The 15,861-nt window shown below is 42.1% G+C and overlaps 1 protein-coding gene across 14 annotated transcripts in view; it reads left to right on the top strand.

Moving 5' to 3' along the window:
• Window positions 1-15,861, top strand: part of MECOM (MDS1 and EVI1 complex locus) — a 495,241-nt gene that overhangs the window by 272,117 nt on the left and 207,263 nt on the right. Inside the window, exon 1 of one of the 14 annotated variants that reach the window (XM_082223902.1) lies at window positions 2,565-2,671. The exons of the other annotated variants lie outside the window; for them this stretch is intronic. The gene's annotated coding sequence lies outside the window, so the exon portion shown is untranslated. Of the gene's footprint in view, window positions 1-2,564; window positions 2,672-15,861 lie in introns of those variants that run through there. 14 annotated transcript variants of the gene reach the window in all.

Below are 15,861 nucleotides of genomic sequence, written 5' to 3' on the forward strand. Positions count from 1 at the left end.
GTTGCGCCAGAAGTGGTTTAGTCTTGCTGGCCACATGACCCAGAAAGCTGTCTGTGGACGAATGCTGGCTCCCTTGGCCTGAAAAGCAAGATGAGCACTGCAACCCCATAGTTGCCTTTGACTGGACTTAACTGTCCAGGGATCCTTTACCTTTAACCATTATACAAATCTGTGGTATGATCACACTATATATTTTGTGGACTCTTCTGGCCACCTTGGATCAAAATGGATATTGTAGAACTGGAAAAGGTTCAGAAAATGATCAAGGGATTGGAAAGGTTGAGGAAAGGTTACATAGCATCTGGGGCTGGATAGGAGTGTTTAAAAGAGACATGATAGAGAAGTGTTTAAAAGTATCCACAGTATAGAGAGGTGGAGAGAGAGTATTTTCTCTTCTCTCATAATACTACAGCCCAGAGTCATCGAATTAAGCTGAATGTTGGAAGATTCAGGACAAAGTAGTTTTTCACACAGTGTGTAGTTAAACTGTGGAATTTGCTCCCTTGAGAATTAGTGGTGGCTACCATCTTGGATGGCTTTAAAAGAGGATTAGACAAATTAATGGTGGATAAGGCTGTGATCTACTTCCATTTTTGGAGGCAGTATGCTTCTGAATGCCAGTTGTGGGAATCACAAGTGAGGGAGTGCTGTTGTGCTCAGGTCCTGCTTTGCGGCTTTAGGGCTTGCCATGGGCTTCTGTTTGGCCAATGTGAGAACAGGATGCTGCACTGTGGGACATTGCCCTTATCCAGAAGGTGGTGCTTATGTTCTTATGGCTAGGAGAAAGAACATCATTTTTGTCAAGGTTTTTGCTGGGGATTCCTACATGACAGCTTTTGCAAGAGCTTGGATGAGATAATTCAGTGTACCTGATTGTCACAAGTTGCATGCAGTGGCTGTATGGTACCAATCCTTATGCCATTCCCCACTTGCCCATATACAAACCGAGAGAATTGCAGAGTTGGCACAGGATAAAAATTTGTGCAACTCTGTAAAAGGATGGAGTTATTCGTGCTGGACAACTACATTTCTGCTTGCCTGCATTTATCTTCCTCTTGTGCAGTACTGGGGGTTCCACCGACCTTCCTGAGTGGATGGGGGGGCTCAGGGGGAGGAGAGTGAGGGGATCATTCCATTGGGCAAGCAGAAATGTAGTTGCATCAGTGGGAGACATTGTGCTGGTTTCTGCTAGTGAAACAAGTTAGTTGAATCTGGCCCTAAAGTCAAAATAACACACTTAGGATAACCATGTTGCACAACGTGAACGGCAGTGTCAGGATGAAGGGATTTCCCGTTTGAATGTTCCTCTTCATAAGATAATGAAAAACAGAAATTAGTCACATTTAGAAAAAGCTAAATACTTTAGGATGAGGCCTAGATTACAATTCATTTCCCTACTGTGCTACTTTTTTGTGTACATGGTTTGGTTTTATTTGTTTTTCATTTGTATTACTTACGTTGTTGTAACTCACCCTGGAATCATAGGATGAAGGGTTAATAATAATAATAATAATAATAATAATAATAATAATAAAATGCATGTAACATTACCCTGATGTCACTTTTTAAACAGTAGAATTTGCTACCAGAGAAGCAGTTGGGATTGGTGAAGCAGCAGGAAGCGTGTGCGCTGAACCCTCTCTTCTTCCATTTTCTTGCACTAAATCACCTCTCCAAAAATAGCTTCTCACTAAAATATGTATCAGAGCAATGTAACATCCAGAAGTGTGGAGAATTTTATACAGAGCAAATCAGTTAGATATCCTATTCTGCCACCAGCAGTTTGAATCTGTACAATCCCAGTAGGGCTGTATCACATAATCATTCTAAATATTCAAAACTAGCATGAAAACTAGCACAATATTATCTTACTTTGGGTTGAAACGCTACTGAACATGAAGTAGAAGGAAATATGTTTGGGAACTGACATAGGCATTGCGGTACAGTAGGTGGATTGATTTACTTGTGCAAACTGAAAAATAGTTCTTAATAATGCTGGCATCCGGGTTCTCAAGTTTGATAAGCACATGCTGAAAAGTCTGTTTGTTTCATTCTATATTATAGGGCTCTAGCAATAAGCACAGATATTAGAAAGTAAATCCTGTTTCAAAACTAGGGCTTGCCAACACTTTCCATTAAACTAGAATCTCCCAACATAGTATCCAGTCAGGCTTATAAGCTGTCTTAAAGTGTGGATCAGGCCACTTGCCCAATGTTGTCCATGCCGACTGGCAGCAGCTCTCCATTTTCTCAAGCAGAGTTCTTTTCAAGTCCTGTTACTTGACAGCTTTCTTTTTAAGTGGGAGATGACAGGGATCGAGCCTCAGACCATGAGCTTGCTAACGTGTGCTCTCTCTCTCACTGCGCTGCTTCTTTCTCGGCTTTGATTTAGCAGTGAGAACCGCAAAGGCAACAAAATCCAGAGAGACCTGCATAAAATACATTCGCCAGTGGGTGACGTGCATTCCTTTAGAATACTGGCATTGCCAGGAGAAGGTTGCTCTTCCTTAGGTGCAAACTCCTCCTCTTACTGTCCTAGAGTTCCACCTACAATGCAGGCCAGTGTGTTCTGTTCTGAAAGCAGCTCACCCTCTTAACTTTTACTGGAATAGCTCAGAGGACAAACTGCAGGAACCCTCTTCACTAACCTCTGCTTCACCCCTTTTAAGCTGTGAGTTTGAAGTTGTTTTGTGTTGAGATATGTTTTTTTCAAAACTGTCTTTTCAGCGTTATCATTTTTAAAAAGCTTGTTTAACTTTTATGTATGCACTTGGCAATGAGTTACTATAAAGCAAATAAAACGATGTCCCAGCTGCCTGGAAGGAGTGATACGGCAGATAGCATTCACACCCTCATCTTTGTATTCCATTCCTTCAAGGATATCAGTAAGTAAACAGTACCGAGACGCTAATATGTTTAATAAAGAAACAATTTCTTGGGTCTCATGTTGTAACTGTGAGAAAGGTAACTCTTTCTTCCTATTTTTTGTTCAGGTGCTTTTCACTGATATTGTCCATTTGGTATCGGTCTGGATGACCGCCAGAGTCAGGAGTGTTCTGAAAACTTAGAACCGTCTCTATGGGTGTCTGTAACCAAGGGAGTTCAAAAGGTAGTAGTGAGTTAGGCTGGTTTCACCTGGGGGAGGGGGCTGGTTTCAAGTACAGGCACCCTAAAGAATGAAGTGTTTAGTGATGTATTAAAATTAAATCTCTTTGAAGTGTTTCTACTCCAAAGATGCTATCTGCTAGGGTACTCTCCTGAGACACGGGCATGAACTGGAGTTGTATCTGATGTGCTCTTGCACAGCTCCTGTTCATTTCAGTGAACTGGGTGGAGGAGCTCTTCTTGGCTGAATATACCCCTGGAGCAGTGGGCCTCTGTAGGGAAGCGTGGCCTGTTTTTGATGTAGAAGCAAGTTCTTTCCTGACTCCGCCCAGGACATGTATTGGTGGGTCCAGAAGCGCAAGACCAATGTCCCCTTTTAATCATGCAGCATTGAGCAGCTGCAGCCATTACTCCGAGTGCAGCATCCTCTTTTTGCTCTGCTGGGATAATGTCTAAAGCTCAGTCAAGTTTGCAAAGCTTTTAATATGTGACCTTCTCTCCTGATACAACAGCAAGACCAGGACAATCAGAAAAAAAGAAAAAAAGAAATCCTCCAACTGCCCCTTAAAGCCTTTTGGGGTCCACATTGACCTTCGCCTTGCTTTTTGATACAGTCTTTTGGGAAATTCTGTTGTGCATGCCCTGTTGAAATGAGCAGTAGCGGTATAACTACAAGGGTTGGGCTAGATGATCATTAATATTTGGCATAGAGTATAGTTGTTAAGGCAGTGATCCACTGCTGCCTCTGAGCAGATGTCCCAGACAAAAAGAAGTGCGGACAGATCCAAAAGGCACGTTTAAATCACACAACTTCCCTCAAAGTATTCTGGGAATTGTAGTTTCCCTTCACAGGGCTATAATTCCTAGAACCCTTAACAAGCTACAATTCACAGGATTGTTTGGAGGAAACCATGTGCTTTAAATGTGCATTGGGTGTCCTTTAAATGTATGGTGTGGATCTGCCTTAAGTCACCATCTCTCCTAGAAAAAAGGTTATGGGGCAATATGTGCTTTCTGTTGAATGAGAAAGAGAGTGGGGTGGCCATCTTGTATACCCCCCCCAGTACTGAGGAAAGTTCCCTATTGGTATGACCCCTGGCAGTTAGGTGCAGTCAAAGGCAATTATGGGGTGTGTCACTCATCTCACTTCAGGCTAAGGGAGCCTGTGTTTGTCCACAGACACCTTTGCATTACTGTATCTTGGACCAATGAGCTTACACAAATGCCCCCAATATAAGAATGTGATGAATGTGAAGCGTTATGTACACAGCACATGTTGTGGCTGTATGATCCTAGCTGTGGTGAAAAAAACCGTAGGGTCTGCAGTCACAAAGTGCAATCTGTTAGAGAAGTAGGAAGAATGGGAGGGGCAGGAGAACAAGTGAGAAGTAACAATGCCTCATCTAGAATGCTCCAACTCATTGAAAAGATGGTTTGACTATATATGTACTTTAATAACCTACTTGCTTACTTAAATTTTTAATATTTAATATTTGTTTGTGTAAGGTTGACATCTTGCGGCAGCTCATTACCACTGTTTTTAAAATTTATTATTTTAGTGATTATTTTTATAATTATGATGAATATCCATCTTGCATTTGTAAGTAGGAAGGTGGCTTGGAACAGGATTGTTTTTTTAAAAAAGAAACTTCCTTCTACTGAGTCAGAGAAACATTTGATGTAGCCAAGTCCCATCTCTCAGAAGAGTCTCAAGCAGAGGACTTTCCCAGCCATGTGTCTTGACATAAGAACACAGGAAGGATTTCACTGATCGAACTACTTCTTCCTTGCTATGTGTATGATTTGGTTCTGTGGATTTACTGCTCAGTTTCATTACACTAATGCAGTACAGAGAGAAAAAAAGTCCCCAATGTCTTAACACCTGGATTATTTTTAAGTTTTAAAATATGTCTCTACACAGTCTAAGGATCCCAAGCCTATTTTCTCAGATGGTATAATAAGCATGCAAGGGCTTATCTCCTAATCAATGTAGCATCTGAAAAGAACTTTTTTTCCCTGTGTGTTGAAAAATACCATGAACATTTTTTTCATAGCTTTCATGTTATGTGATTTGTTTAATGTTCTCTTGCCTTTGGCAAGTCTTAGAAAATTATTTTCCCTTTAAAAGGCCGTCACCTCTTAGATGGTGCAAGGGAGTTGTTATATTCCTCTGTTATTTTTTTCTATATATTTACTTATCAATTCTATTCTCTGAATAGTTGTTGAAAGAACAAAAGTTTGTAAATTATACAACACCAAACAGTGAATCCAGTCCATGGCAGCAAGCCCAGACACTGTCAGATGTTTTTTCCTTTTTCTGGCTGGTTCTTGACAATTATTACGGATTACAGAAGTGTTAACATTTCTGTATTTAAACATTTTTGGTTGTTGTTTCTGTTAAGCATAGTCTGTACTCTATTCTACAGCAAGTAGCCTTTTGTTAAACAGAAGGGTTGGCATTAAATTACTATATTTCTGATAGAGATTGGGAGTCAAAAGACCCAGGTTTCACTGTCTGTTCCTGAGCCCTATGTTAATTGTACACCATAATGTTTTTTATTCCCCCATATAGCTATCAAATCCAAATGTTTTTCATTCATTTTATATATTAATTTTCCAAATATCTTATGCAAAAATGAAATTAGGCATTTACTTATGCTTAAGGGAGAATAGTGACAAAGTATATATTGTTCTTTCTACAATATCATGCTTGTTTTAGTAGATTCCCACCCAATCTAGTGATTCATTGGTTTGGGTAAAGAGCTGCTTAGTGTTCCCTAAAATGGAGTGATCTCTTATGCGGAAGTTACTACCATTCTGCTTGAGAGCACACTCAATTATCTTGACTTGCCGATTTTTGCCTCTGGTACCTACTTCCTTCTGAGGCTTCTACAAGGTCTCAGTACTCCGATATTTAATTCAAAAAGTTGCTATCTAGCAGCCCTTGCAAGGGAATATAGAATATGTTGTTCTGACAAGGGCATTCTAGCTAACTCTTTCTATCAATGACTGAGATCCTGGCATGCTGAACAGTAACTGCAGCAGCTAACAGGATGTAAATTACAGGTCCAGAAGCTGAGTATTCAGTGTCCAGAAGTTTCTTAAAGATTCAGTTTGGAATGGAGATGGCAGACTAGAGAGCAATCCTGGTGAGGGGTTGGGGGTGCAGAGCACTGGACTCATCACTCTATCTGCAGCCCTGGAAGGGGTGTGCCTCCCTTTTTTTGCTGAACTAGCTGCAGGCTATAGCAGAGAGCCCCTCACCAGAAAATGGTGACTAGCTCTGCTCTTCCCCTGCCCCAGTGGAGGCTTCAATGGCAGTGATGCCGAACTGAAGGACTCCTCTGTTTAATACCTATTCCCTCTAGCAGCACTGAGAAGGAGTTAAGATTGCAGCCTTAGTCTCTGTTGCAGTTATCAGGCTAAATATGAGATCCTGGGATAAAGAAGGAATCAATAACTGATTCCCGTGTTTTGAAAACATGAAACCCACCTATTAACCAGGTCTGTCTCAAGCCTAAGAGAAACATCAAACCTCCTGCTTAGGTAGAACTCGAATGCAAAGAGAAACATGGTAGTCTTTGTATTAGCAAAGCCAGAGATTAGTTTTTCATGATGCACTTTATGTGGAACTGTTTTTGAAGTCGGTCTGGTAAGTTTAGCTGGTGCAGAATGTTGCTGACAGCAGCACAGCTGCACTGCCTGCCTGCCTGTATATTTCTGTGACCAATTCAAAATTCTGGCTTAATATGGCTCCAGCCAACAATATCAGATGGAGCATCTCAGTGTGCCTCTTCCAAGAGACGTCCAAATGGGAGAGGTCCTTTTATTGGTTGTATTTCTCTCAAACCCCCACTCAAAAAACCCCCCCAAACAAACAAACAACTATGGAATTTTCTCCTCAAGTTAAATAGTAAACAAAGGCAGCCATGAGGGTCCATAAGAAAAAACCCTGCAATATCTACACTTTATTAGGACCAATCAGAATTCCACAAAAAATTGAGCAATGTTTCCAGTTCTTCAGTGTATATACATTAATGTATAATTTGTAACTTGGTGCTCATGTTTAGCCTGAATTTTAAAAGAACTGAAATGAGGCAGATTGTCTTCCATGCATATTGGAAAGATTGAAACAAAAACAAATGTTTCATATCGGGAATACCTCTAATCATGTTCTCTTGGGACTGGTTTATACGTGCACATCTGAAGCAGTGAAGTCTTCCTTCGCATGTTGACTATCCCCCCTCAGTCTCATCTGAAAAGGCATTTCTAAAAAAATTAACCCTGCTACACAAAATTGCAAGTACAGTGGTACCTCGGGTTAAGAACTTAATTCGTTCTGGAGGTCTGTTCTCAACCTGAAACTGTTCTTAACCTGAGGTACCACTTTAGCTAATGGGGCCTCCCGCTGCTGCTGCCGCGCCGCCGCCATGCAATTTCTGTTCTCATCCTGAAGCAAAGTTCTTAACCCGAGGTACTATTTCTGGGTTAGCGGAGTCTGTAACCTGAAGCGTCTGTAACCTGAAGCATCTGTAACCCGAGGTACCACCGTATTACCACATCGAAATGAAGTCCCACAAACAGTAATCTAAAGGAAGTAGCCTTTGTGTTACACTTTGCTAGTCGCAATAGAGACTGGATGAAATGTTTCTAACTTCAAAAGTTCAATAATGAGCTTGTTCTAGAACCTTTTGAAAGGTTGTAGCCTTTGTATGTGTTTGCCAAGCTTTCCCTTCATTGTTCCACAGTGCTAAATCCATAAATCATTTGCCTGACAAATATTCATGGTTTCTTGAGGCAAAGCTGGAGCATTAACTGGCATAACCTATTGAAATATTCCTTCGCCAAATCTTGATAAACTAAAACAACTAGTAAGTATTGCTGTTTCTCTTCCTGCCTCCTTCATTATTTTGGCACAAGGGTACTAGCTTTATGAAGAGCTTTGTTGCACCCTATGATGATGTCTTGCCATTCTATATGGCAGTGTTTCCCAACCTTTTTTGGGCAAAGGCACACTTGTTTCATGAAAAAAATCTCGCGGCACACCACCATTACAGCCCCGTGACGTCAGCGCGCAGCGTCACGCCGGGAGGGACGCATGAAAGTGTAAGTTTTCAATTTTTTCCCTCCCCCTTGCCGGGGAACCTCCAAGCTTTGGGGGTGGGGGGGAGGAGGCAGCAGAGCGAGGGACTGAGGGACGGTGGCAGCTGAGGCGGCGGCGGCTGTTCTGGTGGTGGCGGCGATAGCGGGCGGAGGAGGGGGCGGCAGCGGGGCCGAGGTGGCCGCCGGCGGCGGGGGAGGCGGCGGCGGGTGGAGCAGGAGGGCGGCCGAGGCCGGTGAGGGAGTAGGGTTGCCCGGGGCTTGAGGAGCCGTCGCCGGGAGTTGCTGCTGCTGTTGTTGCTGCTGCTGCCCGGACATGCCGGCCTCCTCCTCGTCCGCTGTCTCACGCTCCTCCCTTTTGCACGCGCTGCCCCGCCGCCGCCCCATTGGCTGGGTCCTGTCAGCTGATCCTGTGTTATTTCCTGTGTGTGTGTGTGAGGGGAGAATGGAGAGAGAAACCTCGGCACCACCACCGCGGAGCCGCCCCCGGCTCGACGCGGATCCTCGCCGCCGCCGCCTCTCACCGCCCGACTCGCCCGCCTGCCTCCCACGGCACACCAGCCGACGTCTCACGGCACACTAGTGTGCCACGGAACACCGGTTGGGAAACACTGCTATATGGGATAGTTTTGGTACTGGAAACTGAAGAGGTCTGTAAGGAAGGGAAAGAGGTGGCAACTAAAAACATCTTCTGTCACTTGCAAATCAGCTTAAGCAGGTTGTCAGAACTTACTTTTTAGTTTTGATGTACATAGATTGTAAAAGGATGTTGCCCACCAAAATACTAGGATGACAAGAACAGTACCAGGTAGACATGCCTTTAATGGAAGAAGTGGGGTGCAAAAGCACTAATCTAATGAAAACAAGCTTTTGTGAGAGTACAGCTATGAAACAATGCAACTGTATGGAGAACAGTTATGATTATTTGTATATTGAGCTTTTTTTTAAGGATTAGGTGAGGTAGTGGTCCATACTGTCAGTTATTGGTTTAATACAATATAAGACGAAGCAGTCAAATTTAACTTCAGATTCACTAAAAACAAATTAAAATTTTATAATTTGAGAACATGTTTTTGAATACTTTTCAACACTCCCAATCCCCAGAATTTAAATCCGAAACTTCTATTATATTGTGCTTCAACTGTGATCCTAGTTGACAGGTGAAATAGTAGTTTTGATTAAAATGCTTTCCACCAGTAATGATAGAGTGGGGAAATGACCCATTTCGTGATTATTACCAAGAATAGAGACCAAATTTGCAATCAACTGTTGAGATCATCTTTGTATTATCTCCATTCTCACTTGCTGCCTTTGACCAGGCTTATAATAGTCACCACATGAAGAATACCAATGGCTTTAATATACTATTTATCAAGAAATTCTTGAAACTCTGCAGATCTACTTCACAGAGAAACTTCTTGTATCCTTGTATTTGTTTCATGATAAGAAGGCATCATGGTGTTTTTAGAAACCTAAGTTTTAGAATTCCTTCTACTTAATCAGGAATGTTTGCATGCTTATGGTGTAATGTTTCAGGGGAATTGCTTTTGTACCATGTATTCTGAAAGTCAGCAGAAAAATATTGCTCTTGGCTACTGTCCTGATTAAACCAGACATTTTAATGTGTATTATGATAGGTTATTTGATGGATAGTCACCTGTACCCTGTGATCTACTGAAACTTTGCCATTTGGGTTGAGCCTTAGTTGCTCAGTGTCATAATTTCCCATCTTTTCCTTGATTAATATTTCCTTTTGTGATCTGAAGGGGAAATGTCTGGAGGTTTCTTTCTCCTTACAGCAAGCACTTAGGGTAAAGAGGGGATGATCTGTTGTGCATTTTTCCCTCTTTAAAATGGAGAGATGCATTTCATAGAAAAATTATAGTACACAGTAAGTTGTATAAAACACTTCCTGGAGTTGGCAAGAAAGAGCAATTAGACGATGAATTTGCTTATAATGATTTTATATGAAAAATCATTGGGCTTTTCATATACTGCTGACTGAATTTCCATATTAGATGTCATGTGTTTTAAATGCAACTTTTCCATATGCAGTAGTCATCAGGATTGATGATTGATTCACATATGTATGTATAGTAGCTATTCAGTGACTCATGGCTGAATTATATCCATTGGAAAACAGTGTATTTGAGATGACAGGAAAGCTCTGCCTGTAGTGATGTGTAATAGCTGTTTGACACATGCAAATCCAGAGAGTGGTCTGAAGGCACATGATACAGTCCAGCTGCTGAAACTAAGCAGATCTGGGTCTGGTCATTGTGTTGATCATAGCTTTCATATAGTTCTCAGGCCGTCTAATCAGAGCTCCAAGGAGGAAGAGGGGTGCTTTCTTTTTATCTCTCTCTCTCATCACTTCCTGTTGCAGCCATCAACTGATGAATATACAGTATGCCTATTTGAGGCAATTAATTGCTTTTATTAACCCTTGCAAGTGCAAACATAACTGATAATAATTCTCTCATTTACAGTGGTACCTCGGGTTACAAACGCTTCGGGTTACAAACACTTCAGGCTGCAGACTCCGCTAACCCGGAAGTAGTACCTCGGGTTAAGAACTTTACCTCAGGATGAGAACAGAAATCGTGTGCTGGCAACGCGGCGGCAGCAGCAGCAGGAGGCCCCATTAGCTAAAGTGGTACCTCAGGTTAAGAGCAGCTTCAGGTTAAGAACGGACCTCCGGAACGAATTAAGTTCTTAAGCAGAGGTACCACTGTATTTATTTTTCAGAATCAGTGACCTTTACTTTTATAGTAAGATTAAGTTCCACTAAGGTGGAACAGAATTAACCTGCTTACAGTCCCCAATGAGTCTAAGCAGACAGAGCTGGGATGTGAATCCAATTCTTTCGGAACTAACCACTCTGATATTTGAATTACACAGTCAGAGATTAAAAGCAGTTTCTGCATGGGGGCATCTACAGATGTCTTCTGCATTGACAATTGTGAAATAGGTGTCAGACCTCTTCATGTGTTACTTGCATGAAGTACCAGTGCTGAGTGGCAGCACATACAACCTATCTTCAAGGTCATATGACGACTCCTGGCACCTCAATGTCTGAAGAGGAAGCCTTTTTTTTCTTCCCCATGTAGGCTCACCATGTGATTTTGAACCCTGGAAGACTCGGTTACTAGAGTCCTGCTGAGTATACGAGATAGAAAAGGTCTCCCACTTCACAGGGATAGCTTCAAAATTTATTCCTCAACACATGAGGCTGGAGCCATGTGACCTCAGGAGTACAACTAAACAAAGATCCCCATGGCCCTTTGCATCTGTGTTTATGAGTAATGTGTGAAGCCATCCTACATAAGGATGTTCATTCACATGTATTTCCTCCAGTGTTTTATTGTTTTTCAAATTACCTCAGTAGGTCATTGCAACAGGTGAGGTGAGTCTCCTTAATCCTTTTATTTCTGGTAGTTTCCGCACTAAAAGCCACCCTGCCCACTATTTTCTTATACCTGTATATTCCACCATCCCATCAATAGGGGTACCAGGGGGTAATCTTTAGCAGGAAGTTTGACAGAAGTGAAAGATTAAGAAGGCTCTCTTCCTCTCTCTTTGCCCATCCCAGTATTCCACAGCACCTGCGGCCCTTCTGGCTGCATTTGTAGATAAAGGAAGCGGTAGTAAGGGAGTGGACTCTATCTGCAAATGTGCTGCATCCAGTTTGACCCTGAGGTATCTGGTAAGCACAATTTCTTGTTTTACATGAGTGGCTTGTGTTGAGGCATCTTGATAGCTGCCTTTGCCCCCCCCCCCCGGTGTGTATTTATTATTTCAAATAAGAAATGAAAAGAATCAAAGTCCCTAAAACTTTCTCCTGCTTCATTGAGATTAAAATGCACTTAAATACCATAAAAATAAATGTTACTGGTCATCCTAACACCTCAATAAACATCAAAGAATATTTACTGAGTCTTAAGTAGACCATTTTAGGAATGTTAGCAAGTATAGTCTAGAAAAGGGAAGCAAGCCATTAAGAAATGAGCCAGTCTAGATTGGCCCCCACTTTAGCCTAACAGATAAGCTTTTTCCATCACCAAATTGTATCACAATCGTGCCTGTTAAGTGATTCTTATAAGCAAAAGGCTCTGGTTTCTAGCCCTGTGAACACATAAAGCAGTGATGAGAGCTGTTCTTTACACAAAAGGAAGCTTGTCATGGAAAGGAGTAAAATCAGGTCCCTCTGCCACCTTACCTCGTTGTGGTTCACTGCCCACCCTGCCCCATTCCAGCTCCACTACAGGGAATGAGTCAGGCAGAGAGAAACAGCAGAAAGCAATAGAACACAGAAAGGTAATGAAGGGTGGGAAGGTTCACTCTTGTTCTCTGTGCAGTCCTTTTTGAATCAGTAGTAAATCTGCTCACCCAATATATGTGAATGAGCAAACGTGTTTAACATGTACGTGGTTGCATCTCATGTCTGACTAGGGCCACAGCTTTTTGAAAGAGCATGCAACCAATGAGCAACAGAGAAAGAATCTTCTGTTTGAAAGGTGTTGTCACTGTACTAGCAGATATGTGTCTGGCTTAACACTTCCTTGCCACACCTTGTTAGAAGAGATTGTATCTTCAGTCGTCAGGCAATCTGAAAGCAAAGGGTACACAGGAAGATTTGTGCCTGTCTCTTCATAGTTCTATTCATCATTGTGGTTTCTTTTTAAGTTCTTCAGAATTGAATGTGTTGCATCATTATTTTTAAAAAGGAAGAAAAAAGAAATCTTGTGACACTTGACTTGAAGCAAGAACAAAGACTCCATAAAAAATTATCAGGTGGAACACTGAAAAGATAAGGCATGAATCCTTCTGTGTACTTATTGCTATACAGTTGTCTGATGATTGAAAGGATGACCTCTTCTAGCAAGGTGTGGTAAGGAAGTATGAAGCAAAACCCTTTTTTGCTGGCACAATGCCATCAGTTTCTAGATGGAATGATAAATTTTCCCATTGCTCAATACAGGAGATTCAGTTTAATGTCTGGAACAGCCTGCGAAATTTGTAGTCTATCAAGGAGAACTCAACCCACCAGCCACATATGGTAGCCCACTAGGGGCTTGATAAACCCCTCCTATTTGCTGCCTGCCTGGCACTGTAAAAACTGTTGTTCACTGCATTCATTTTGTGGGTTATAAGTTGTGCAGAACTGATACAAGGCAATACAGCACACAGGTTGGGAGAGTGCTCTTGTGTTAATGTTCTGCTTGCCTGTTTCCCATTGACATCTGGTTGGCCACTATGAGAACAGAATGCTAGACTAGATGGGGCATTGGCCTGATCAAGCAAGTTATTCTTAGGTTCTTAATATTTAAAGTGACAATATATTTCAGATGCTTGACATTCCCTTCTGCTTTTTCTAGAACTGCTTCCCATGTATCATCATCATCAATGGTAGTAGTAGCAACAAATTTAATACATACCCTTTACCAGCAGGTTCCAGGGCAGGTTATAACACTTTACAATTCAGTATTAAAAACAGTTACAGCAAATTAAAGTCACAGTAATAGAGTGGGTGCTGAAAAACACATCCCAGATGTCAAAGGCTAGATAAAAGAAGAGTGTCTTTGGCATTCCCAAAAAACTGGATAATGAAGTTCCTAGGCATGCACCTTTGGGGCAAGGTATCATCCACATATTGGGGACAATTCCCTCCAAAACCTCTGAGGACAGCTCCTAGCAGTTTCATATATATGTCAAATAGCATGGGGGACAAGAAAGCCCTCATAGACAGGAAAAGCCCTCAAAGACAGGAAAGCCCTCATAGTGTTGAACGGTGGCCTCCTGGAACTACTTTCTGGAAACAGTCTTGGAGGTAGGAGCAGAACTGTGGAGGGTACAGCGCCTTCAGTCCCTACCTCCCTGAACCATTCTAGAAGCATCCCATGGTCATGTAGAAAAGCCAAGTGCTATCACATAACCAGGGCTACCTAGCTTTCTATGGGCCCCATGTTGGAGGCCCCCAGTAGCTCCTCCTTTGTCATACAGATGCACCTGGGTGCTGCCTGCTGCAGGTGCTCCTCTTCCTCCTTGCTGCTGTCCATCGGCTCTCTTTTACCTGTAATTCTTTGGCATTCCACTCAAGCCACCATGTGTGGGCAGCCTCCATGGAGGCATGGCAGGAGCTGGCATGTGGGTGGTGACCTGCAATCATCATAAATGAAGACTGGGCAGCAGATTTTCACCAGCTACTCAACAGTGCTACCTGCTGGCTGCCGGCAGCTGTGAGCTCAGCCAACTAACCTACAGGTCACGTGAAAAACAACCAGTTCAAATGATCAGGCCTGCCATCAGTTTTGATGCCTTGACACTAAGATGCACTCAACTGCAAGCCATCTAAATGTAGGCTTGTAGTACTCTGTTGAATATAGACAAATGGCTTGGCAGGCAGTGGCAGGCGCCATGTTGTAGCTTAGTAGAGGCAGTCTAGTTATCTTGATAAAAGATGACAGTTTTTCTAGGGAAAGATGGTTTTAAAAGCAGCATGAGTTTTATTAGCTGTGATAAAGGATTCTTTAGAAATCAGGATAGACAAGACTAGAATCTAGGTGGTGATTCATATGTTGTGCCTATTTTGTACACCTGACAGGAAGGGCGTGTGGCAAAGAACAGAGGAAGGTTGTGTTTCAGCGTCACTGAGTTATCTTATATTATTTCTATATTGTTTCCTGTGATAGCTTATGTTACCGTGAGTCACTACTTCCTTAAAAAATAGAAATGCTCACAACTAAATGGGGATTTCAATAGAAAACTTAAGTGCCATTGTGTTATCTCTGGATAAAAAGAGCCATTAATATGTGTCAGCGTCATCCAGGAGAAATATGATTCTGAACCTTGGGTGCTGGAATGTTCTGGTAAACTTCTTTTGTGTACTCTCAGACTTTAATCACAGCACTGTCAAGTAGTATCTCAGGTTTTGCCTGTATTAAAGGTTTTGATTTCACCTCAATTCATGAGCACAATCATTTTATAGAGAGGAAGTGAAGGAATGTTACCACAAATGAGTGGTCTTCTCTAATCACACAATTGGCACAGATGGTGTTTCTTTCTTACATCCACATCCATTGTGAATGCAACACAATTCTCATCTTCTCTCTTAAGTTAGAGACACCTGAGGTGGAAAACTCCCTTGTCCTGCCTCCTTCTGTTAGACAGCAGATTGCAGGAGTAAATGAGTGTGGGAGATTGGGAACAGAGGGAAACAAAGAGGCACAGGACATGGGAGCAGCAAAGAGGTGGAACAGAGCAAAACGGGGAAGGTTAAAGTTAAGGCCTAGTGAAAAAGAATGAGAGTCCAGTGTGGTCCTCTTGATGTACAACACCTTTGTGAATCACCCTCTTAGATCTGCCATTTACTACTGTGGCCTTTTAGAAAGCCTAATAAGTTTTCGTTTTCATTTTTTATTTTACTGCTAACAGAAAGCTGGACAAAGGAGGGGAAGGAGCTTAATTATTTTATCCTTCATCAAAAGATTCCAAAGCAGTATACAGTGGTACCTCGGGTTACATACGCTTCAGGTTACAGACTTTGCTAACCCAGAAATAGTCCTTCAGGTTAAGAACTTTGCTTCAGGATGAGAACAGAAATCGTGCTCCGGTGGTGCGGCGGCAGCAGGAGGCATCATTAGCTAAAGCGGTGCT

This window comes from Podarcis vaucheri, assembly GCF_965113315.1.
Source record: "Podarcis vaucheri genome assembly, chromosome: 5".
Taxonomy (NCBI): Eukaryota; Metazoa; Chordata; class Lepidosauria; order Squamata; family Lacertidae; genus Podarcis; species Podarcis vaucheri.